Below are 27,291 nucleotides of genomic sequence, written 5' to 3' on the forward strand. Positions count from 1 at the left end.
TCCGTCTCCTCCTGTCAGTTACCCGGCGCTCCTTATTAGACTCTTTTCCATTCTTGGGCTGCGCCTTGCAGTGCTCCGGACTAGTCTCTCCCGGCTGCTCTCCTTTCGCTGGATGATTAAGTTCCTGCATGCATGATAAATTTAGTCAGATTGCCGGTCAGGGCCAGTGGTTTCATCGGAGAACAGATTGCTCAGCAGACATTGCTGACACATCGCTGTGCAGTTCTGTGTGTTGCGCGATCTAGCATTGCTCAGATTGCTCAGCACAGTCACCCCCTGTGTAGGCCCCATAACACTATAAACTGCAACATACTGATTTGATATTGGGTCAATCCAATATCACTGCCCTCTAGGTCTAAGTGGAAGCCTAGGCTACACAAAGGATGATCCATCTCTAGCTGTACTCATATTGTATTAAACCCATTGCTACAAATTTACATAAAAGGGCCCATAGAAACATGGACTAGTTGCTTTATATTTATATATATATATATATATATATATATATATATATATATATATATATATGTTGTGTGCCAGCTAGTGATGATACTAGAATACTTTACTGTACTGTATACTGGAATATATTTCCAATACATTTATGGCTTAGTTGTACAGGTCATTGTACTAACAGTGTTTGTTATCCTGGTTTATATTCTGTTTTGCACCTGGCATTGTCCTCTCTCATCAAATTACCCACCTGTTCTTCTCACAGTCACAATAGTAATTGTGCGCTTCCTACCGAGGCTACGTATATTATATGACAATGTCTGGTGTGACCATTCACCTTCTGCCCCACAATATTGTGGATTAAAAAGTGCCTAATACAGGTTGAGTATGCCTTATGTGAATGCTTGGGACCACAAGCATTTTGGATTAGGGATTTTTGCGGATTTTGGATTTTTTTTTTTCATATTTGCATACACTAGCAACCTTTACCTGGATGATCTGTGTGTCTTGTCCGTTCACGGTCATTGCTCTCTATGCAAATATAAATCTGACACAGACGTTCACTGATTGTTTTCATTAAGGTTAATTTTGTCCAAGTTAGTACAGTGATAAAGTAAAGGGATATACACACAGGGCAATGGGTGCTTAGTTTAATGCTGAGTGATGTAGGCTAGGGAAACCGTCCTTGAGCTTCCCCGTGGCTAGATCGCCCAAACACACATAGCGATGCGTGTATGGGCAATCTGTGCTAACTCAGTGTTCTTTATGCACATACACTCAATCTATTTAGACTTTGACTGCACGTACTAATGATCTAAAGGGGTGATGGTGAAGGGGGGGACTGCGCATCATCATCATCATTACTATGGGGTGTACACACAAAGCAATTTAAGCGATCTAGACAGATCATATAGAAAACCGCAAAAGATTGCCCCGTGTGTATGCCCCGTAAGTGCTACGTTGGTAAGCAGGCTCATTTTCTAAATGAATCGCTAAGCTTTAAATTGATTCTATTGTAGTACAATGCTTGTATATGTCAAAGGCTATTTTTTTTTCTCCTTGAGATTAATCATACCTTTTTTTTTTTGGCTTTGACTATGTGATTTTAAGAGCAATCTTTATTGTAATAAAAGGTGGAACATATAAATTGGATTACACAAGTAACATGTATTGTAAATTATATTGTTATAGGCAGTAAGTAGCAATGTCAAGTTATTAACATAATGAAATAGACTAATGCTTTGTCTGCTCAGTATAACATGCCTCTCGGTAAATTCATGTGTCACACATTACTGCCCAAACATGCCTATAAAATAAATAACCAAACATTATATTAAAATAGTTGCTGCTGTTTTATTTTATTTGAATGAGTTGGAACTTGTTTTTATTACTATACTGTTTTTATTAACAAAGCGGACCACAATATAACATGTGGCAACTTAAGTCTCCTCTAAAGCCAATAATTTATTTGTACTCAAAATTATTTTGCACGTTAAAATAAAATGAACCTTTAATGCAAAATGTATGTTTCATATAGAACTACCAATGCCATTCATTGGTATACTGGACATGAAGGTATTAAATTATAGGTATTGGTCATTCTAGATCTCTGCACCTCTCAAAACCTGTGCAGTTCCTCTTTCCTGGGGGGTTTGTTATTTTTTTTTTTTTTTCCCTACAGCCCCGGATATGCCACTTAAGAGAATCCTGAAGGCCGCCGTTGAAGCCAGGGGACCAGGTAAGTATGAAAGTATGGTGTCAAATTCATGGCCCTCCAGCTGTTGTGGAACTACATGTCCCAGCATGCCCTGCCATAGTTTTAGGGATGTGTAGTTCCACAACAGCTGGAGGGCCATGAATTTGACACCATACTTTCATACTTACCTGGTCTCCTGGCTTCCACAGCGGTCATCAGGATTCTCTTAAGTGGCATATCCGGGGCTGGAGGGAAAAAAAAAAGTTTGACACCACTGCTGTAGGTATTTGTGGGCTACATGGAAAATAAGCCAATTCTTACTGTGCATGCAAAAATGTATTGCAACATGGTTTGTTTCCGCAACAAAGTTACTTGCTTCTTAGCTTTATTTCACCACAGAATCAGCCCCATGGTACTATTCCTTTCAGCATTCCGTGGTTGGCTCATATATATGTCTATAAATATAGTGATGCCTGCCATCTTGTTAGAATGCACATATTTGCCTACAGCACAAATGTGCATTCCAGTCTTTGAGAACACCTGAAGAATTCCGTAGTTTCTACTTTTGCAGAATTGTGACTCAAGCTGGAATGTGCATGGTGGAAAATTAAAACTTGAACTCTTAAATTTCCTTTTGGCTAGCACAAATGCATCTGAAAACAGCCTAAAGGTCCATACACACTGGGCGACTATGCCCAGCGTGTTTGGACAGCGATGACCGCTGTCATCGCTGCGGGGAAAGCTGCTCAGTGCATACACACTGAGAGGCTTTCACCCTGCCGACGGAGGGGGGAGGACGGCGTTGCATAGCAGAGCGCTATGCAAAGCCGCCCTGAAAGCCAATCGTCTGCTGGTATTACCAGCAGATGAGCTGCTCTCCCGGTGATGTTGCGGCAGCGCTCATCACCGGGCCATACACACTGGGCAGCTTTGAGCTCAAAACCTGTTGTTTTGAGTGACTTTCAGCTCAAAGTCACCCAGTGTGTATGGGCCTTTACTGTACAGTCCTAAGGTCACCTCGCTTAAAGCATAGGCTACATTGTCTCCACTGGAGACAATTAAAATCACTGTCACCATTCTGCCATAAGAATAGGCCTGTCCCACCTAAAGCAAGACAGTTGTAAGCTATAATGGCGCAGGGACTGAACTAAATTAATACAGTCTCTGTAAATAGCTACATGTTAACACCTATACAAATAAAGGTTAATAATATAGTTATAGTTATAATAATAATTATTACAGTTCTCATTTATAAACAGATGAGAATAAGAAATTCCTTTTATTTTATGTTATCATAAATGCTAATCCAAGTAACGAACTGTGCTCTGAGGATGGGCTCTACAATTGGAGTCATTGCAAGTAGGTCTTATGATGTGTACACACGGTGAGATTCCTTTGTTATTCGACTAAAGTACCCTACATACGCAGAGATTTGTGCCAGAGATTCATAACGGGAGATTCAGCATGAGAGATTTCAAATCTCTCAGGAGTGTGAAGGGCACTATGGAGGCATTTTTCTGAGTGATTTTACTACATCGCTCAAAAAATGCCCCTACGTCGCTCCGGGTGTAGGGCCATAGGGTTAGCGATGCGCAGCCCCGCACGTCGTTATTGCCTTTTCGATTAATAACCAGCACGCTGGTTATTAATCAGTCAGGGACAGTGTTCTCACCAGAAAACACTGGCCCTCACAGGTCGCTCAGCGTATAACGAGAGAAAAAATCGGACACATATACAGTAGGTGATACGTATACGTTATGCCACACTGATTAAGATGAAATGTATGTGTGGCAAATCGTGAATTTTGATGGCAGGGTGACGCAGGGACAGAGACGGCGGGGAGATGCAGGGACAGAGACGGCGGGGAGATGCAGGGACAGAGACGGCGGGGAGATGCAGGGACAGAGATGTCGGGGTCACGCAAGGACAGAGACGGCGGGGTGACGCAGGGACAGAGACGGCGGGGTGACGCAAGGACAGAGACGGCGGGGTGACGCAAGGACAGAGACGGCGGGGTGACGCAAGGACAGAGACGGCGGGGTGACGCAAGGACAGAGACGGCGGGGTGACGCAGGGACAGAGACGGCGGGGTGACGCAAGGACAGAGACGGCGGGGTGACGCAGGGACAGAGACGGCGGGGTGACGCAAGGACAGAGACGGCGGGGTGACGCAAGGACAGAGACGGCGGGGTGACGCAGGGACAGAGACGGCGGGGTGACGCAGGGACAGAGACGGCGGGGAGACGCAGGGACAGAGACGGCGGGGTGACGCAGGGACAGAGACGGCGGGGTGACGCAAGGACAGAGACGGCGGGGTGACGCAGGGACAGAGACGGCGGGGTGACGCAGGGACAGAGATGGCGGGGTGACGCAAGGACAGAGACGGCGGGGTGACGCAGGGACAGAGACGGCGGGGTGACGCAAGGACAGAGACGGCGGGGTGACGCAGGGACAGAGACGGCGGGCCCTTTAGATTTGATTGTTATGCAATCTTTGCTAACTCATGTGCCGTTTACATTCAATTCATACTATCTACATTCATTCTGCATTATATAGTCATTGCTGCACTGTCTATTTGGCTTTTCGATTTCAGCTGAACAGGAGCACGCATTGGCATTGAATCAGGATAGAAAGCTTAAAAACATGTTCTATTTCCATTTGATGTCTATGCAATACCGATTCAATTTTGATTATATAGTCAAAATCGAATGTCAAATTGTACTGTGTGTACACAGCATTAGTCATTCTCTTGCTTAGCATTATTATGAATGCACCTGCACAGAACGCATTACACGCTAGTTTCTCTTTGCCTTGGGCAATTTTCTGTGTGGTTAGAACAATCATATTATATACAGGTAAACAAATATTCTGCACTGCTAAGGCCCATGTTTACCCAGGCATATCACAGCACTGTGCAAATGCCTGCATGTTAACATTCAAAATGTAATAAATATTCATTTTAACCTTTTCTATTTGAACTGATTCTACTTTATCTTAGTGTTATTAGCGGTGACAGTTACATATTTTGTTCTTGTCAGTTGTAACAATGCTTTAAAAATAAATGAGAAATTAAAATCTGCCACATTACCATACCTCATTTTACACAGCTCTTATTCAGATAAATTTGTATCTAGATTTATGTTGTTTTATTGCCCATTTCACCGTATTTGCTGCTCTTCCAACAGTAGGCAGTCAAGGTATAGACCAGTGGTTCCCAAACTGTGTGCCTAGGCTCCCTGGGGTGCCTCAGGACACTTGCAGGGGTGCCTTGGGTTGGTGGACCAGGATCAATTCATATTATTAATGGTCAATGTAACAGGCAAATCTAGTGCTGGTGGCTGCCAATCATAATATATGTGGACAAACAGGAGCAAATCCTGTCCCTCACCACATAACTGTGACATATAAACACAATGTACTTAATTTAATTTAATTTATTTTTATTCTAAATTTCTCAATAAGAAACATTTGGCCTAGGGGTGCCTTGAAAACATTTTGATGCTCTAGGGCAGGTATTCCCAACCACGGTCCTCAAGGCACACCAACAGTGCAGGTTTTAGTTATATCCAGGCTTGAGCACAGGTGACTTAATTAGTATCTGAGTGATTCTGATTAAACCATCTGTGCTGAAGCCTGGATATCGCTAAAACCTGCACTGTTGGTGTGCCTTGAGGACCGTGGTTGGGAATGCCTGGTCTAGGGTGCCGTGATTCAAAAAGGTTTGGGAACCACTGGTATAGACAATGTCTAGGTGGACCACTAATGGTCGAAAGTGACTAGGTCGACACCTAAACTGGATCGATATACCTTAGATCGACGCAAGTTTATGGTTGACATAGGCAAGGATGACAGTCAAAAGGTCGACATGCCTTTTTTATGATTTTTTTCAAAACAGGTGCTTTTACATACTTTACTATTCAAGTGAGTGAGAATATAATAGTATGCCGAATGCAGCGACCCATGCGAGGAGACCATAAGCTTTTGTCGATCTAAGGCAGGGGTTCTTAAAATGTTGCTCTGAGACCTTGTAAGACAATAAAAATTATTACAGGAACCCACCAAGTTACCGCAGAATGGCCGCCACATGTTGTCAGTGAAGTGACTGCTATTGTGATGGGGAGGCAGTGAGTAATGGGGGGATGGAAAAGATTGACAGGGGTATGGAAGAGGGAATCAGTGGGTATTTACTTAATGAGTAGTCCCTTGTCCCCCACTCAACAGACTAATTAGCCTGTCTGTCAGCTACATGGAGCCGTGACCCCATGCTGAGGTGGTCGGGACCCACTTTGGGGTTGGGACCCACAGTTTGAGAACCGCTGATCTACTGTATATCGAGCCTTTTTCGTTGTCGACCTAGTCACTATTGACCATTAGTGGTCAGCCTAGTGACTGCCGACCTAGATATTGTCTATCATCTATACCGTAACCTCTTCCAACATACAGAGGAAGTCCAGGCTAAAAACAGCTATCCAAGTAAGGAAAACAGCGCAAATGTAACATTAAGCTGAAAGACAGAGGAAATGGGCTAAATATTAAATGGAACTCACCTTATACAGGAGACACAGCTGACAATTGTTCCAATTCATGCTGCAGGCTGTCAGGGTACAAGATTGGGGTGTGGGTTATCTCATAGACCATGTCTAGGTGGACAGTCAATAGGTCAATAGTGACAAAAGGTTGACATGGAAAAGGTCGTCACATTTTCAGGGTTTTTTTTTTCTGTGACCCGAGCATGTGGACTTCAAATTAGTGTAGCATAAATGCTTCAGGGGAGATGAGACCAAAGTTGAATTCATGAGCTGCAGGGGGCACTAGAAGGGATCTTAATTGTTTTTTTTATTTATTATTTCCTTTTATCTAAATAAATATAGGCACATTTCTGTCTTGGTGTTAACCTAAAAGGGAAGACTAGATCAGTGGTCAGGGAACTCGGTCCTCATTACCCCACACAGTGCATGTTTTGCTGGTAACCCAGCAGGTGCACAGGTGTACTAATTACTCACAGACACATTTTATAAAATCTACAGGTGGAGTTAATTATTTCACTTGTGATTCTGTGAGGAGACCTGCAAAACATGCACTGCGTGTGGTAATGAGGACCGAGTTCCCTGACCATTGGACTAGATGATCCGTTTAATTTGTATGTAACCTATTCAATTATACATGAAATATTGCTTTATATTGTATCCAAGGCTACCATTTGAGAAAATGGAGCTATCCCTTGGCCTGGAACGCTGCATGGGAACCTGCCCAATCACATTGGTACCCGTTTCTGATCTCTTACATGATTCACTGAGACAGAAGTGATTTAGCATTTTGGAATTAGTTTTCTGCAATTCTGGTAATCTAAAACTATACACAAACACTGAAGATCCTATACGTTTATGCTGTTTCTTACTCTATAATACACCATGTATTGCAAAATGTTGATAACCGCACATCGCCCAATAGTTCTAGATGTATGGAAAACTGGGCAGGTTAATTATTTACAATTCAGGTGTGTTTAGTTAAATGGGAGAATAAACCTAAAATGTCCCAACTTGCAAATGTGGAAAGGTGTGGACTGGTGAAATCTTTGTACCTTTAACACGAAAAAGACATTACTCTTCCTATGCTGGGAAACATGGAAAATATGAGTGGCCAAAGTTTATAAATTGTTTTCAGTTTATGAACAGAATAAATGCTAGAATGGAGGAAGGGAGGATAAAGGGAAGGTCTATTCTTATTGTAAATAATGCAGATCTGGGTCTAAATAATGTTCTGGATAAACTGATGTATCCTGACATCCAATGAGCATTAAGATAATGCACGTCTATGTATGTTTCCATAGGCTAGATTTATTGACATGAACAGATAAATACAATGCAATAAAGCTTCCAGTTTCACAATGACTGTTGCCTGTGGTGCTGTGTACTTCCTCTTAAAGGCCAGCTGAATTATTTTCCTGGGGAGGTTGATTTCAGTGGGCTTTTACAGTAATTCAAAAGCAATGACGGACAGAGCCTCCTTTACGTGACCTGTAAGTGGGAGATTAGTCGCTGGCAAGAAAGGAGAACGGGCTTAAGTCATAAATTAAGACATTCAAATGGCTCTTCAGCATGCATCAGGAATGAGCGCCTTGCAGCAGGTAAGTAGTGGCGTATAGGTTTTTAATGTACACTGGTCCTTTCCCAAATATAATTTATAGTATAATATCGGTATAAATGGATTGTAATAATAAGAAATAGCAGCAAGGTTGTTTAAGTTTTCATACAGATAAGTATTATGTGAGACTATTGCTGTATGTGAAAGGCTAATATGGATTTGGCGATGGTAGCTTAGCTTCTTAGTACATGAAAGCACTTATTGGATGACATGGATGACATATTCCAACGTCAATATGCAATTTCGATTTACAAAAGAGTCAATGATGGTTAAGATAAAGTAGTGTTATGACTAAAATAACGTGTAATGATCGCTCTCCGTCCCACATGCTGTTTATGAAGTACACATACGGAATCTTGTTCCTTTTTATGGTCATTTATTTGCCTTTTCTCGTCAATGACATAATGCAATATACGGAAAAGCAGTGAGATCTGGCCATTCACAACCTTTGTTCCATACACTGTACTTTATTAACTTTGGTTTATAGTTGGAAACATGTAATTAAATGCATTTTTAGATGCAATAAATACTCTCGGGCAGAGTCCGTAGGTTTCTTTCAAATATGTTGGTATCGGATTTCGACGGTAGGGGACCATACTACTAAATAGTTTCATACTTCAGCAATTTGATCATTTTGTCTAGTAATCCTCCAAAGTCAACACCGCAGAGGCATCTCCTGAGAGATGGTGTGCAGCTTGATCGATGTTGGGGGAATGTAGGCGCATAGAATGCTTTCCAAGGGAGGTTCTAATGCAGCACATCAGGAAGGTGCATGAACATTCAATTGCAACATGTGTCCACTTTTAACACATTTGACACCATCTAGGAAATACTCTACTATTAAATATATTCTTTATTATTCAGTTCAGCTGTAGAAGTTTTGTCACTCACATTAAATGCTAACTATAGGAAACAGATCTCATTATGGTAATATTTCCTAATTAATATGGTCCAGGCCATCTCTTGCTTCTATGCATAACATTGGGGTTTATTCTAGTTCATTCTTTCTGACAAAATCCTTCTTAGATGGACAAAACCATGAGCACTGCAGGGGGGGCAGATGTAACATGTGCAGAGAGAATTAGATTTGGGTGAGTTATTTTGTTTCTGTGCAGGGAAAATACTGACTGCATGATTTTACACTTCAATATAGATCTCACTTTGAAGAAAAACCCCACCCAAATCTAATTCTCTCTGCACAAGTTACATCTGCCCCACCCGCAGTGCACATGGTTTTGTCCATCTAAGAAGGATTTTGTCAGAAAGAATGGACTAGAATAAACCCCATTGAGACAAAGGGCAGTATTCAATGAGGCTGATTTGCCATGTTCTACGGTGAATGTGTGCTATTTTCGTGCTCTAAGGTGAATCTTTTTACTGAAAAAGTGATTCACCCTATTCAACATGCAATATTCACCGATGGCGAACAGTGAATGATGGACAATTCACCGTCTGATAGTCTCCGCAATTCGCTATGGTTATTAAATGGGTTTTTCAATGTGATTCGCCATGAGTGTATTCAATGATTAGATGGCAAATTGCTTTCTAAGTGATTTTCGCTGTGTGTCACCGTCATCGCCCATATTGGCCCATTTCCCATTTTTTCCCGATTACAATGTGAAAAATATTTTAACATTGAACCCTATGGCAAAATCGGGTCCATCGCGTCGGTCGCGTCGCGTGCCATGTTAATGCACCCGACCGATGCGATGGACCCGATTTTGCCTTTGCCGGCAAAATGGACCTGATTTCAAAGGAAATCGGGTCCATCGGGGTTAATCGTGTACCTTAAGTTAAGGTACACGATTACCCCCGATTGTGGCCGTTCTAGGAAACAAGTGTGTGTATGTATATATATATATATATATATATATATATATATATATATATATATATATATATATATATATATATATATATATATATATATATATATATATATATATATATATATATATATATATATATATCATTTTTTTTTTACACATAACAGCCAGCAGGGGGCCGGGAGCTGAGTGTCGCTCATTACATATTCATATATTCACTTCACACTGCTCCTGCTCATTACATATGCACAAGCAGGAGCAGTGCAGCAGCTCCCTATCCCAGTCCCCTGCCAGCTCTCCCGGGGGGCAGCTTCTGCTGCCTGTGTCCCTGGGAGCCCTGCTTCTGCCCCACAGTGTCCGGCGCAGGCAGGAAGGCTTCCATCTCACTGCCTGCCGCCATCCCCCAGCTCCCTGCGGCGCAGGGGTTAAGAATCGCCGTCAGGGGCAGCAAGCTATGCGGCGTTGAATAGGGCGACAGGGAGGGCTGGCAGCGAATGCTCCAGCCCTCCAGAACACGCCAACTGTGCAGCGAATCCTAAACAGGATTCGCTGCACATGCCGAGTATTCTCATTGAATACTGCCCAAAAAGGTAGAACATAAGCGGGTATCTTAGTGTTCATTCTAGCACCCACCATCTTTGAAAACCCATGCAGTTCCTGTTCCCTGCCAGGGGTGTCGCTGTCTGCTGTATTGCTTCTAGCAAAGTGTGGTCTGTATATCAGCACTGATATGCAAACCAGACCTGTGCTAGAAACACGACAGCAGACAGCGACACGCCAGGCAGGGAACAGGAACTGCATTGGTTTTCAAAGATAGCAGGTGCTAGAATGAACACTATGGGTGAAATTTACTAAGATGTGAAATACACTTCACAGGTCATGTTGCTATGGGCAACCAATCAGAATCTACTTCTTATTTATTTAACACCCTCTAGAAGATAGTAGACAGGATGTGATTGGTTGGCCATAGCAACATGACCTGTGAAGTGTATATCACATCTTAGTAAATTTCACCCTATATCTGGAGATGAGCCCTCCAAACCATTATCACTGTAATACCCCTTTCGCATCGCACTTTTAAAACGGTATATTGCCGTTTTTTTTTTCCATTTTAAAACGTTTAAGGCTGCAATGTGAAAGTGCCAGAGTTGATTTACCGTTTAAAGTTAACCGGTATTTCAACACGGTTAAAAAGCAGAGTCCTACACGGTTCAAAGCCGTTTTTTGGCCAGTTTGAACAGCTCTATTTCAATGGCTTGAAACGTGTGCCTTGGGGGTTAAACGGGTTGAATGTTTGAATGGTATTAAATGATTTTTAAAATGGTTTTCACCTGCAATGTGAAAGGTCTCAAGGCTCAGACCGTGTCATTACCCATTTCTGCAATGTGAAAGCAGTATTAGTTAACCAAGCAATGCTGAAAGGTAACAATTTGACAGTGCTGACTCGGTTGTAACATTGATATTAATTTTATTATTATTATTATTATTCTTAAATGAATCCCCTAACAAAAAGAAATACATTCCTAAAAATAAATAATACATTTCCTTTTCAAGCAATTATAAAAAAATATCCTGCAAAATAATTTTTTTCCTGCAATATATTATTTTTAAACCCACCCCCCTCCCCCCAAATTTTTTTTTTTTTTAAAAGACCCTTTTAGCCTATATACTCTTTTTAAATAAGCTGATTAAATAGCCTTATGGTCTATACACACTAGACATTGGGGTGTATTCAATGCGGCAACAGGGGGGGTTGTATGGAGAGGATGGCTTATTTTCATTGAGGAAAAGCCATCCTTTCTGCCCAATTCCCCTCCTTGTTTTCAAAGTTTGGAAGTATTCTTCGACCGTCAAAAGACGGAGAGGATCACCTTAAACGGTGGCGAGCCCGGACGTTTTAATGGGCACAGTCACTGTTTCAAAAGAACCAGTGATATTGTATAAAATATTACCCAGTGTTTACGCATCTTTACATGCCTTATTTTATTACAAAGATCTTCCTTATAGCCTATATTAGATCATAAGCTGTTTCTTTTGGCTGACTTGTCTCCTTATATCGAGGTCTATTTACTAAACCGTGGGGAGAAATAGTGGACAGATATAGCAACGAACCAGCTGTTATTTTTTTAAACACAGCCTGAAACATTGCAGTTAGGAGCAGGTTAATGGATACTTTATCGCTCTCCAAAGCTTAGTAAAGAAACCCCTTTCTCTGTTACCCGGAGGCTTTTGTGATACTAACTGCTTAAAGTGGCTACCAATACCGATTTGCTACCGTAGTGCTATTGCATTGAGCAGCATGGCCCTCCTTTTGCTCTAGTAGAAATTGACTGTGCACAGTCTATTTCTACATCCAATTCTGATGCTGCGGGGCCGCACATCGGGATCAAATCGGGATTGGGTGCTACAGAGCATGGCGTATTATGCACTATGTGCTATGCAATTTTGACTATATACTGTAGTCAAAATTGCTAATGCAAATCAAACCGTGTGGCTACAGCTAAGAGCAGAAGAATATTTGGTACTTGTTTCCTAGCATGGCCACAATCGGTAGTAATCGTGTACCTTAAGTTAAGGTACACGATTAACGCGATGGACCCGATTTCCTTTGAAATCAGGTCCATTTGGCCGGCTAAGACAAAATATCGGGGGCATCGCGTCGGTCGGGACCATTAACAATGGTCCCGACGCGACCGACGCGATGCCCCCGATTTCCCCATAGGCTTCAATGTTAAAAAATATTTTAACATTGAAATCGTGTCGGGAAAGGTAAAATATCGGGGGCATCGCGTCGGTCGGGACCATTAACAATGGTCCCGACGCGATGCCCCTGATTTTTCCATAGGCTTCAATGTTAAAATATTTTTTAACATTGAAATCGTGAAAAAATGTGAAATGGGCCAATATGACCCATTTCACATTATAGATGTCCCCGTCGTCACCCCACGATAGACGCCAACCCGAAGCATGGCGAGCGCAGCGTGGCGAGCCCCGCGAGGGGACGCGTATACCTGTGAAGTTATACGCGTGCACTCGCCACGCTTCGGGCTCGGTGGCTCGCTGCGCTCGCCACACTATTCTATTCTCAACTCCACGCCGACGTGGATAGTAGGGGAATGAAAAGGTCGGAGGACGCGCACCGCCGCCCCTCGCGGGCTCGCTGCGCTCGCCACGCTTCGGGTTGGCGTCTATCGTGGGGTGGGGTCTACGCCGTTAAATTTGGGGGGGTTGGGAATATTTTACATTCTATCGTGGGGTGGGGTTTACACCGTTAAATTTGGGGGGGTTGGGAATATTTTACATTGAATCCAATGTAAAATCGGGTCCCAGGGACCCGATTTACATTTCATTCAATCAAAAAATCGGGTCGATCGCATCGCATGCGACCAAATCGCATGCGATCGACCCGATTTTTCCGACACGACCACCCCGATGTAAATCGGTGTGGCCGTGCTAGGAAACAAGTACCGAATATTTTGCTATTTAATAGGTTTTAATTTTGCAAATGTACTTTAATATATGTATGTCCCCTTTTGTGTTATAGCACACTACAGTATGTGAAAACGCGCTGTGCTGGTGAGGAGATTGTTTACGTATTTCGCCTCTGTCATTATGATACTGTGCATTGGTCCGGTTTGGGGACTCTACACCTTTAATGTCAGGGTCTAACTGGCTGGGGGATTGCTGAAGGGAAAGAACTTCTTTTTTGTTTGCTTTTCTGCACTTCAGCGGTTTAAAAGACACACAAGGTCAACCATAGCGTTATGCTTGCCACCATCATTGCTCCTCTTATCTATAGAACTATTGCTCCTGCACAGTCCCTATTAAAAACAGTGAGAAATCAAAATCAAAGTGAACTGGGATTCCCCCTAATTTTTTTTTTTTTTTTTATTAATTATACAAGGTCCGACAATTAAGTTTGTGATCTCATCTCGGAAAAAGTGCTACATGCTGAGTATCACTGTGGTTACCTTCCAAGTACTCCCATTAAGAAGCTATGCACCGATACCAGCGCCTAGTCCACCCTTAAAAAATTATTTTAGAACTGGTTTTGTGGAATGGCCTTAAGTGCTGGCGACATATTAATCATGATATAATCAATGTCCTCAAAATGCCTGCCTTTTTAATGTAAGGTCAAACACATCCCTTCTCAGGACGCTTGTTTGCGAAGCGTACGCATACCATTGTACCCACAGTATGTGCATCCCCCCTGCTCCCCTCTCCCCATGAATGTATTTTGATTTCTGTTTAGCTTAAAACGGCAGCGCTACCCACGGACGCCAGTCGACACTGGGCCCGTGTTGACAGAGCAGCGGTGTGGCGCCTATCACCGTCTGATCTCTGGTACCTGAGTGGCAAGGTGTCGGAGGTGTTATACGTGTACACCACGATCCCTGCTTAACACTGCATAGCGGTCGCGGCTGACGATCTCCCACTGAGCGGCAGGTGATCAGCATCGGAAACACAGTCCGTATGCTGCACCTAACTGACTCAGGGAAGTAGTCTGAGCCGGTACACATCCCTCGCCCACAAATTGGGTCTGTGGAACAGTACACACCGCCAGATATTGTACCAATCCATTGTGCCTGCTCACGTCACTGCAAACCCCTCATTAAATCTCCACTGATGATAAACCACAAATCATTATTGTTCATGAGGAGGCTGCAGCCAAAATACATATATATATGTTTTAGAGACTTTGAGTAGCGTGTGCTGTTTAAGAAGAACCAACTTATTTCAGGGAGATAGTGCCGCGGGGGAACCCCTGTGTGAGGATCGAGTATCCTTTTTAATACGTTTGTCCGTGTCAATTTGTGTATATTTTATGTCAATATTTCGCAACATTTTATAAAGAAATCAATAAAGGTTACATTTTATGTGAAATTCACCTCCTGTGCACCACACAGTGACACCCTTTCCTTTTTTTCTCTTTAATTGTATATGTACTAAGCTTTGGAGAGAGATACAATAAACAGTCAAGTACCAGCTAAGCAGGTCCTAACTGCCTTGTTACAGGTTGTGGGCCAGATGCACTAAGCTTCGAAAGTATTAAAAAGGCGAGTGATAAACAACCAACCAATCAGCTCTTACTGTATCTGTCATTTTTAAAACACAGTCTGTGACATGGCAGGTACTATAGGAGCTGATTGGCTGGCTGTTTATCACTCTCCATTTTATCACCTTTGAAGCTTAGTGCATCTGGACCTGTGTTTGAAAAATTATAATTAGGAGCTGATTGGTTGGCACTTTGGGGTCTATGTACTAAGCCTTGGAGAGTGAGATAACGTACAAGCCAATCAGCTACTTTCAAACACAGCTTGTAACATGGCAATTAGTAGCAAATTGGCTGGTATTTATCTCCGCCCACTTTATCTCTCTCATAGTACAGAGACCCTATCATTTTTCATCTGTTCTTATCAGTATTGTTAACGTGTGTTTGAACATCAGAGACCTCTTATTGCTGTCACTGTCCATCTCTTTAATGTCCAAGTGTTTGCTGTTTTGTGATGAGTTTTGTTTTGCCAAAATACTATAAGTGTGTGACTTACTGGAAGGTTAATGCAAGTGCAGAAAGCCATGCAACGGGATGGGGTACATTTACATGGTGTCCATGTCGACTTGGACACCCCAAACCCCCCCCCCCCCCCCCCCCAAAAAAAAAATACGTTTTAAAGCTTGTGTCTACCATTTCCACGTCAACATTAAACTTATATTGACCTTACGCTTGTGTCGTCCATTTTCAGGTGTCAACATATGCACTGTCAACCATTAGTGGTCAACCTAGTGACTGTTGAACTAGACATTGTCTACCCCCTATACCGTTACTGTAATTGAGATGGCTGGTGCACATTTCTAAGCACCGAGCAGTATTCCAGTATGTAACAATGCTGATAGCGGGCATCTCAAACATTGTAATCAATTTTTATTTGCAGTCACAAATGTACAAACCCAAACATTTTTCCAAAATGACATTAAAGTTTGTTGAAATTATTTTCCCAAAAAAGTTTGAGGTATCCACATAGAGCCAAATCAAATGAAAGAAAATGAAGTACAGTAATAAATCTGATCAGTGGAAATGCACACACCATATTTATAATCCATTTAGTTTTTTTCTTATTTTTGTGCTCCGTAATTACTGTACAAAGCCCTTTAATTTAGAAACATACTACCAGACTTTGAAGCCTAGATCTGATCAATGCCGTGTCTGTTTGGTGGTTATAATAAGTATCCTGTTCCATTTCACTTTAGTTTTCCACCATGCCATGCATTAGCTTCCCAGAAAACCTTTTTTATTTTTTATTTATTTAAAGGTGTGCAATGCATCGCTGTATATAAAAGGCTTAATACTCCTTACCCTATTGTGAAGTGAAGTGTCCCCAGTGATCACTAGAGGGCACTTGACAGATTAAATTACAGAAAGTGAAATCAAAATGATATGTTTCACTAAGATGGGAGTTCTATTCGAGATGGGATGTTGCCTTTAGCAACCAAACAGATTCTACTTCTTATCTGTTTAGCACCAACTGGAAAATAATAGATATAATCTGATTGTTGCTATGGGCAACATCCCATCTTGGTAAATTTTCCACATGAGCTCCACAATTGCATTGTAGCTCCTCCACTGTACTGTTCGAAGATGCAATTTACTGCATTTTGCCGAGGGGCCACAATGATGCACATGAATATCAATGCATTATCAAACCCCTGGGAGACATGTGGTAGACTGGCCCACTCTTCTGGGAGTCTGAGAGCACCTTGTCACTTGGGACTCTCCTCTTCTGTTCATTCTGGGATAGTTGGTGTGCATGACCTACAGTAAATTGACCAATCTATAGTAGTCATACAGAAATTCTAGAATGAGTTTTTTTTCCTGCGGAATAACTATTAATCAGCAACAATTAATCAGGTTTCTGTTGAAATAAAATTATTGTATTTTTAGGCAAGTTCACAATCTTCTTTACCTTTACATCATGCCTTAAGCATGATTCCTTGCATGGTCTATTTAACCTACCTCATGGCTGCTTCTAGTGCACACAGACCTAATATTTGCTGAAGGTGTTTCAAACTATGTCTAAAACAATTAATCCATGTTAATTATGAAGGAAGCAATATAATTATGTTTATTTGCAATGTCCAATAACAAATCATGGTTGCAACTGTTGTCTTTGGTAACCTAGTACTGTTTTTACAGCCAGCCTCTCCTATTAGTACAATAATATTTAGATGTTAAAGCTGCACTGACACGTATAGAAAGGATCCACCATGTGCTGACCCTGCCCTCTGAGCACATGGCAACATGGTACAGGCTGCAGGGTGCTGCAACTCCATTTTTACAAGGTTCATGACTGTTACTGTGTAATTTAAAAAGTGAATATTGTTTAGGAAGTCAGGTAATGGCACACAAGGCACCTGATATACCCATAACTCATAAATTGGGTAAAATATTCCATGGGATTTAGCAAACATCAAGATGCCATGATCACGATTTGCTTCAGTTTCTCATGAAACCAATTTGTTCCATGTATTGTTTCCAATTACCTTTGTTGTTCCCTTAGGGATAGTGAGGTAATTATCATTATGAAGAGGTCCTCAATGCAGGTTTGTTTGTTTTGGCATTGTTTTACACAGATTTAGTCAGTAGCAGATCTTTCAGTGGCGTAACTATAGTCCCGCAGACCCCACGGTCGCGGGGAGGCGCTGAGTAGGTGTGGGCGCCGGGGATCTGCGGGACTATCGATGCGTTGCACTGCCTGCTGGTGCTGCTTACCGTTGCCGCCGGGAGTCAGGACCCGCAGATCTACTAGTCTGCGGTCCCGACTTTCCTGGCTGGCTCCTGCAGTGCTAATGAAAAAACAGCTCACACAAAATGTTCGCCCCCTTAACAGCAGACACTTTTTGAGGACACTGGGGGCGGACATTTTGTGCAAGCTATTTTCTTATTAGTACTGCAGGATCCAGCCAGGAGGAGAGCCGGGACCGCAGACAAGTAGATCTGCGGTTCCGACCATACATCGGCGGCGGCAGCAATGGCAAGCAGCACCAGTGGGTTAAGGCAGGGTTGGGGGGCTTCATTTTACCCAGGTGGGGGGGCGCCACCAAAATTTATGGCGGGGGGGGGGACTGTTTTTATAGTTACGCTACTGAGATTCTTGTTATGTAAGATACATCAATCTAAGATGAATTAGCTGGGCAAGTGTCATTAGTTGTTCCTACATATACTAGGATTTCTGAGGTGTTTTCAATAGCTTTAGAAGACGTTTTCTTGAGAAGTACACTGATCAGTGGTAGAAATGTCTGGTTTAAGAGTAGGTGCTGCTGCTTATGAAATACCGTCATCGGCCGCCATACCCACTGAGCGATCCGTGCTTCATTTCTAAGCAATCTAGTCAGATCGCTTAGAAATGGGGCTTTAACTGTGTGTATGCCCCATAAGACTGTTGTACATAGAGGAGGCTGGGTGAATAAGCATATATCAAAAAGAGAAGAGATGGCTTGCACTGACTATAGCATAAGGTCAAAATGAATGAACCAACTATATTAGAATAACAATATAAATATTATATATTAACTCGTTGGTGGTGCTCCCTAGAGTTATGGGTAACCATAAATAAGAAAAAGAAAAAAGATAACTCTCTTTTTAGGGGCACTAACTTTTGCTGTAAAATTGATTTACAATTTCGTACACATGGGTGAAAGAAGACAATACAATATGCGTAAATGATCTCACCTGGAAAACGAAGAAAAATTAGAAAGATGAAATTTTTTTTTTTTTTTTAAATTACAGAGGAAGAGGGGGAGAAGGGGAATAGTCAAGGATAGACAGGGTTGACCTAATTCTGAGCACACTTTAAGTGGATGTTTGTTATTATGAGAGTGAGTTGATGTTCAATATGGGGTAAAGATGGTAATGTACACAATAAAAATGTATCTCGCAAGATGGAGTCTAGGTTATTGTCCTTTTAATGACTCAACATACCCTCTGATAGACAATGAGAGATATAGGTTGAGCAACCTTGGACTACAATTGTGCTCAAATAGTCCAGGTTACTGTCCCTTTAAGAGTAGCTAAATACCTTTACATGCTTACATATACTCTTATACTCTCAAACAAACCACTAAGAGGTAATAGTGAAAACAGATTAGTGTTAGGACTGCAGCTAAGCACAAATGGTGTACACAGCTACACATATGGGAAATATTTAGTAAAAAGTATTTTTATTCAAAATTTTTCTTAATGCTTAAGTGATAAAGTTTATCAGCTTATATAATAAGATGAACACCACTTGTAATCTTCCGCAGAATCACTTGGGTCATCAATAGAATGAGCTGAATTTAATAAGTGTTGTTATACAGTGAAAGAAATTATATATAATGAAAAAAATATATCATAACAACATTTAAAAATGGCGAGAATATTTATAGTAAGGTGGTGTCAACCACTTTCAGGAGACCCAATAATTTATCAATAACATGAGCTAATTAGCTTCAATAATGTCATGCACGTATATTGTTTTACACATGAGCTAGTATAGTAGTGAAAAAACAAGTTTGTACCCCTTGGTGTCCCAACTGCCTCTCACTAGTCCGTGTGCCACAAGGGCAGTGAACGGAATCCAGTAAGATACAGGATAAGGGGCTGCCAATATGGGAGCAAAATAGAAGCAAGATGACTGGGATCTGCATATATGTCGGCATTATGAGGAGGAGTAACTTTGCAGGCCTTATTAGGATTGGATTGTAGAGTTTGGTTTTATTTGTTTGAAAACATTTTTTATTCTGTGAATGTGATGGTGGCATTGCTTCGGTTGGTGGGCTATGGTACTGCATACCTGTTGTAATGCCCCATGTATGTGGTTGTGGGACACTTCCCATTTGAGAAGATGAGTTCAGGTAAGGATCTGCTCCCATTTGTTGGACATGATCTGAAAGTTGCTTAAGGGATTTATTGTTCTCTTGACTTTCTCACCTAATATTTACAATTAATACAGGTGTGACCTCCTGGGACTAATCACTGTCCCCGCATGGTAATGTTTAGTGGTTGTTAAAGGGGTTTGGGGCATACTCCGCTACCCTCCTGGAAAATTTGGGAAACTTCAGATTTTTAGTGTAGTACCCCACAGCCCCTAAAGCAGTGATGGCTAACCTTGACACTCCAGCTGTTGTTGAACTACACATCCCAGCATGCCCTGCTACAGTTTTACTATTTGGCCATGCTAAAACTGATGCTGGGGTGTGTAGTTCAAAAACAACTGGAGTGTCAAGGTTAGCCATCACTGCCCTAAAGGATGCATGGCATTCCTGCATCCCACCCACATCCTAGTCAGGTGGGAGGGTAATAATAAAACCAAGATAAAATGCAGCGATGATGTGAGGGGGAAGGGCTAAAAGACTGGAATTGCGAGGTAATGTGGGTCGCATGTGATACATCACCATACCTCCGAACTGTTACGATTACAGCGGGACAGTCCCGCTATTTGGAGACTGTCCAGCTGTCTTTTCCACAGGTGGCAATGTCCTGCGGGGGGGGGGGGGGGGGGAGAAAGAGATCACAGCTGTTCTGCTCTGAACACTGAAGAGATGCCATGTGCCTGCGCACAGCATCTCTTCACTGCAGGGGGGAGAGAGGGAGGGCAGGGAGCCAGGGCCACCCAGTCGCTAGGAGAGTGCTGGGCAGGCCTCTAACAATTATAAAAACAGGGGTCACAGCAATACGCCCCACCCCCTTTGCCTGAATCCCCACCCACCATCCCCTTTAGCCCCACTCCTTTACAGACTGGCTCCGCCTTCAGCGTGAAAAGTCCTGATTTCAAGATCAGCAAGGTTGGGACGTATGCATCACATTGCATGCGATCCTGCCACCCGGGAAGGCCCTGGGCAACTGAAGGGGGATCCTAAGGTTATATACTGCGAGTAGTCGCAGAAGTCTATGGCCACTTTAAGTGTATTGTATGAAGTAAAACAGTAATTGTATGTTTTAGTGACTCTTGAGAAGTGGTTTATTGGGGGGACATAAAAAATATTCGGATTGAAAATTTAGGCTGTAATTTTTCACTTGCCTGGTAGTTTATTATGATGTATTTGTTCAATGTAGTTGAGGGCCTCACCATTTAGTTGGCGGATAAGGAAGGGTTACAATGTGCTAAAGCAATTACAGCAACAATAGCATTAAGCAGATGTTGCCCGAGATGATGCAATGCTACTACACAAATGAAACTGATCAAATTTCCTGGATATAATTTAAATAGAATAAATCTTAGTCTTTGTAAGCATTGTTTCTTTCATGTTTGATTAGTGTGAATTTCCATTTATACATTTTAGTTAGTGCCATTACCTATTTATCTAGTTGTTTTCTACATTTCATCTTTATTGTGTGGTAGTGCGTGTCTGTCAATATAACTATTGTTTACTATCAACAATAAAGGGCACATCCTTTGTAGAAATTATTGTTTAGGTTAATTTTCATTTTGGTCTAAAATATAACAGGAAAGGCTCAACCATTCATATGATATGAATAAAGAGCAGGTGCATTATAGTACCTCTACTACAGAGAATGCCAATGAGTCATACATCGTTTTTTTTTTTTTTTACTTCAAGCAGAAATCCCATTTTGTCTCTTCAGGACTTTATTTTTTTATGTTTCAGCCCAATGTCATGGACTACTTTGGCAACCACAGTCGCATGGCATATTGTGTGTGTTGTATAATACTCCCACCACCATTGCCTTTACATTTCCTGCTGTAAGCTGTGCCCTCTGCCCTGATTTTGTAAAGGTTGTTATTTGTAAGAGTACGCCTTTTAGAACAATTACTACCAGGTGCATACATACTTAAAAGGGTACTATTATAAATTTTGGTCTATATATATTTGGATACTGAGACAATTTTTCTACATTTGGCTCTGTATACCATTACATCTTATATCAAAACAAACAATGGTGATGCAATTGGAATGAAGACTTCCAGCTTTTATTAAAGGGGTTGCACAAACATAAATGTTTAGGAATTGAGCCCATATGATACACAGTTCCCTGTTTTCAGGGGCTCATATGTTATTGGATGCATTAGCATAATCATGAATAAAATGTTAATTTATTAATATTTTGAGGAGAATCCTTTGCAGGCAATGACTGCCTGAAATCTGGAACCGATGGACCATGCAAAATGCTGGTTTTCTTCCTTTTGTTATTCTTTGCAAGGCCTTTACTGCAGCTGTCTTCAGTTGTTATTTGTTCTTTGTTCATGGCTCTTGCTGTCTTTATCATTATATTTGGCAATGTATGCTCGATCAGGTTCAGATCAGATGATTGACTCGGCCATTGCAGAATACTTAATTTCTTTGCCTTTAAAACTTCTGGATTGCTTTTTCAGTATGTTTTTGGTCAATGTCCATCTGTACCAGATCCGGCCCTAGCCTAAATGACGCCCTAGGCAAGATTTTAGCTGGTGCCCCTTAGCACCGCCACTAGTTCCGCCTCTGACCCTGCTCCCCTTTCCCAGCACTATCAACCCTCATCATAGCAGTCATCATTTTGGTGCTCCTACCCGCAATATTTCAAATAGAAACAGTGCACACATTCGGTGCGCAGCCCAAACAGGGGTGTGTTCTTGCTGGGAAGGGGCATGGCCACTCAAATTAGTACCTGCATAGATAATGCTATGATACAGTGATTTCCATGAATACACTATTTCATATGCAGATACAGCCTCACTCACACACAGAATATAGGCATGCTGCATATCATTTTAATCAGCAGAAGCTGCTGATGCCCCTAGGCATTCCAAATGCCCTAGGCAATTGCCTAGTTTGCCTATGCCTAAGGCCGGCTCTGATCTGTACTGTGAAGCAACTGCAACACATGTATATTCCTTGCCACAATGGTATGGTGGCAAGGAATACACATATCAAACAGCCATGGTCTAGTATTCACTAAATATATATATATTTTTTTTGTTAACATTAACACTGTACAGTGTATCTTGAATAAAAAACCTTGGTACTATACATTGACAAACTGGAAAATACATTTATCATGAAGGCTGTAAACTACAGCAAATGTTATGCAAAATAAAACAATATGAAAGCTATGTCCATCCAAGAGTTTGCTTTATTTATTTATTATTTATTTATTTACAGGTTCTTATATAGCGCAGCAGATTCCGTTGCGCTTTACAATAGTAGACAGTGATAAAACAAACTGGGTAACAACATACAGACTTGGAGGTAGGAGGGCCCTGCTGCAAGCTTACAATCTATAGGGATATAGGGGGAAACACAAGGACAGGCACCAGTAATACCATAGCAGTCCCACCAAGTTACAAGTCCAGAAGGGTAGCTATATAATACATAAGTGCCTCAGAGGGTTATGCATGTAGAACTTAAACATTATAGGCTTGCCTGAAGAGGTGAGTTTTCAGGGAACGCTTGAATGTTTGGAGGCTATTGGAGAGTCTTATTGTGCGTGGAAGGGCATTCCATAGGATGGGAGCAGCCCGATGAAAGTCCTGTAATAGTGAATGGGAGCTGGTGATCCGTGCAGAAGAGAGACGCAGATCTTGTGCAGAGCGGAGTGGTCGAGATGGGAGATATTTTGTGATAAGTAGAGAGATATATGCTGGTGCAGTATGGTTAATAGCTTTATAAGTTAGTAGAAGTGTTTTGTATTGAATACGGTAAGATACAGGTAACCAATGGAGGGACTGGCAGAGCGGATCAGCAGATGATGAGCGTCTTGCAAGGTTTAAACATAATTAGAATTCACAAGTTTTACAGTGTGCCATGGAAAAGTAAGTATTGCACCAGAGCATGCTGTTTAGCGGTTCATGACCTACCTGTGAACTGTGCTATACAGGGAGAAGAAAATACATGTGATTAGATGACCTGAAGATTAACCACTTAGGGGTATGGGAAACATTGAATACCTCCTTTAACTGGCTAAAGGGGCATACACACAGGGCAATTTTTGCCTCTTTTCTAGAGGCAAAAATAGTGTGTATACCCCATAGCAATGGAAATTCACGGTCCTGCGCATCGCCATCGCCAACTCACATATTTAGCACATGCAGTCAAAATCTAGATAGATCGCCTGCATGTGCATAAAGAACACAGTGGTTTGCACAGATCGCTCAGCACACATCTCTGTGTGTGTATAGGCAGTCTAGCTGACCAGGAAGCTCAATGAAAATAAATCGCCTACACTACATTGCTTAGCACAAATGCAGAAATCGCCCCTGGGTGTATGGGGCTTTATATTTTTTTCAAAAACTGCTCAGAAATTGTAGTTTTTTTATGATTGACTTATACCCCTTTCCCACTCACTTAAATGGTAATTTGCCGTTTTTTTAGGCTTTGTAAACGGGTACAGTTGCAGTGGGAATGCTCCAGGTTGCTGTACCTGTTTAAAAATACAGTGTTTTTTTTAACGGGTAAAAAGCAGAGTTTTACCCATTTAAAAGCAGTTTTTTCGGCAGTGGGAAAGGGGTACCCTTTTACACATAAAAAAATGGCATGCCCCCCCCCCCCCCTGCCGTAACCAGCACCATTTGTAAGAGCCGGGGCTGGTATTAAAAAATCAGGAAACCCGACAAATAGGGCTTCGCTGGTTTTTTAAAACCAGCCCCAGGCTCCAGGTCCGGGGCTGGTTCCTAAAATACAGGGGACAAAATGACTAGGGGTCCCCCGTATTTTAAGAACCAGCCCCAGGCCAAACCAGCCAGCAGGGTAATGCCACAGCCGGGGGGAGACTTTTTATAGTCCCCCCGGTCAACTGGCCAGGGGCCCTGGGGAGTGGGGACCCCCCCCCAATTAAGGGGTCCCCCCCCTCCAGGACTTACCTGACCAGGCTCAAGCCTGGTGCTGTCCCTGGTGTGTGGTGGTCACCGGGCTGATTGAAGTGTAAAAAAATAAATAGAATAAAAACTATTGTCTTTTACTGTGGAACTATGAGTCCCAGCAAGCCTCCTCAATATTGTATTGCCACACAAAGTCGTTTTTATTACCCGAGAAAAATATATGATTGCCCACTCCCTCACGCAAAAAGACACTTTGAGAACCAGGCGCCTACTATCCGACTGGAAGCTGGGACCACGGCTGCGGCAGCAAGGGACGGCTCTCACTTGGTCTCACTGCGGCTGAAAAATCACAGCGCAAGTAGGGGATCCGAAGATGGGAGTAGAGGTATATACCTTTAATTACTATTCCTACCCCGCTCTCTCTAAGTAGTTACAAACATATACCAGTTAATCAAAAAAGTAATCATTATTCAAACATCCAGTTGAGCGCCTTCCATTTAATCTTCTATTCCTTTGTATTTCTGTTGTTGTATAGTACTGGCTGATTGAACCAGTATGGAGTTTTGGAATTTGGCTGCTGGGAAGGGCGCATTTGAGTATAATCACACACCATTCCATATACCCACATACCTGTGTTTATGAAAATGACTGCTTTTGACCATTTTCCAGCTTTTGGGAGCAAATGATTCATTGTAATTTGTTCCCAGCAATTTCCAGATTTTTATTCCAACCAGCCAGATTGGAAAGATAATCTTTTTGTGTGTATGGGCCTTTAATCATTAACCCAATTCTTATAATTAAACCTCTGACAACCACTAAAAAAGTGGTGAAAGCAAATTTGTGTGTGTATATCTATAATATAGACATACACATAATGCCCCCAGTAGTGCTATTTCTGTAACTGCTTCAGGACAATAACAGGCCGTAGCAGTGGCTGCAGAACCCATGATTAACTGAAGCAGTAACTTAGCTATAATTTTGTTCTCCCCACCATAGCATTTTGGTTAAACATATTAAGAGATAGCAAATGATACTCCTACTACATATCTTAGGTCGACACTGCCAAAAAGTCGACATAGGCAAAGTCGACATTCGTTTTTCATGATTTTTTGGTGTCTAGGTCAACATGGACACCATATATATGTACCGTATCCCGTTGCTTGCATCGGGCACTATTATATTCCCACTCTATGCCCACTTGGATAGTAAAGTATGAAAAACCACCTTTTTTTGTAAAAAAACATGAAAAACTTTTTTGACTGTTACCCTTGACTATGTCGACCACAAGCTTGTGTCGATCTATAGGTATGTTGATCCAACCTTTTAGTTGTCGACCTAGTGACATTGTCTATCAACTGACTGCATACCATATAATATCTTTACATAAAGAACGGAAAACGGAATACTTTTATTAACTATGGAAGAGCTTTATCAGTGACTGTATGTATCTCGCTGTTTGTGGCAGATGATCAGACTTGTTTTATTCCATTGGGCTGTCTGTTTACAAATGTTGATACCGAAGTGCGTAGTCCATGCATTTACACATGCCTTCCCATAATTCTCCAACTGTGCACAGTGCACTGAATATAACTTGTTAAAACATTGCTGCCTGTACATTTACTGTACATCTAATATGATTGTTCATATGTAAATGGCACAGCAGATCAAGGGATTATAGCTGGCCATACATCTACAGATCGATTGTCCTGCTAATGGATGAGAGCAAGTGACAATTGACCATTTGATTTGAAATGCTGGAAAAATGCCAAAAATTGTCACTCCGATATTACCAGTTCTTTGTTCCAACCAGCCCAATCTGACAATCGATCTTTAGATGTATGGCCACCTTTACCCCCTGAATGCTACAGCAGCCATCATGACAATGTGGGCCAGGTCTCCAGCCACACCATCCTTTTGGAACAGGACATATTTAAAAAAGTTACAAATCCACATTATATTATGAAACCGGCCTTTTCTAAATGATCCACCAATCAGTTGATCACTTCTTTGTGAATATTTCCGCACTACATTCCCCAGCAGCTGCGACAATTAAACTATTCAATGGACGAATGTCTGCCACTTGCATTGGTGTGGTGTTTGAGTTTGACATTTACAATGTCAACACCGACATAATGTTGACATTTTCAACAAGTCAATATCATGCACGTCGACACTATTATCTAACCCTAACTGCAGCTTAACCAATAAGACATTGGCATGTTTTTAATATAGACATGTAGAACATTGATAGTCACAAACATTAAACTTTATATTGCTAATATTCTTAATGTTGACAATATGATTGCATACCCTTAACATATAGGGCCTTATTCTGGTTAGGTCGGTGCAACGTACTTACGGTCCGTTTCACCGTACGTTTCCCGTA

The 27,291-nt window shown here is 41.8% G+C and overlaps 1 protein-coding gene across 2 annotated transcripts in view; it reads left to right on the forward strand.

The window, feature by feature from the left end:
- Positions 1 to 27,291, forward strand: part of CORO2A (coronin 2A) — a 154,129-nt gene that overhangs the window by 13,436 nt on the left and 113,402 nt on the right. Inside the window, exon 1 of one of the 2 annotated variants that reach the window (XM_083179616.1) lies at positions 7,203 to 7,286. The exons of the other annotated variant lie outside the window; for it this stretch is intronic. The gene's annotated coding sequence lies outside the window, so the exon portion shown is untranslated. Of the gene's footprint in view, positions 1 to 7,202; positions 7,287 to 27,291 lie in introns of those variants that run through there. 2 annotated transcript variants of the gene reach the window in all.

The sequence above is a fragment of the Crinia signifera genome, chromosome 1, assembly GCF_055691185.1.
Source record: "Crinia signifera chromosome 1, ASM5569118v1, whole genome shotgun sequence".
NCBI classification, from domain to species: domain Eukaryota; kingdom Metazoa; phylum Chordata; class Amphibia; order Anura; family Myobatrachidae; genus Crinia; species Crinia signifera.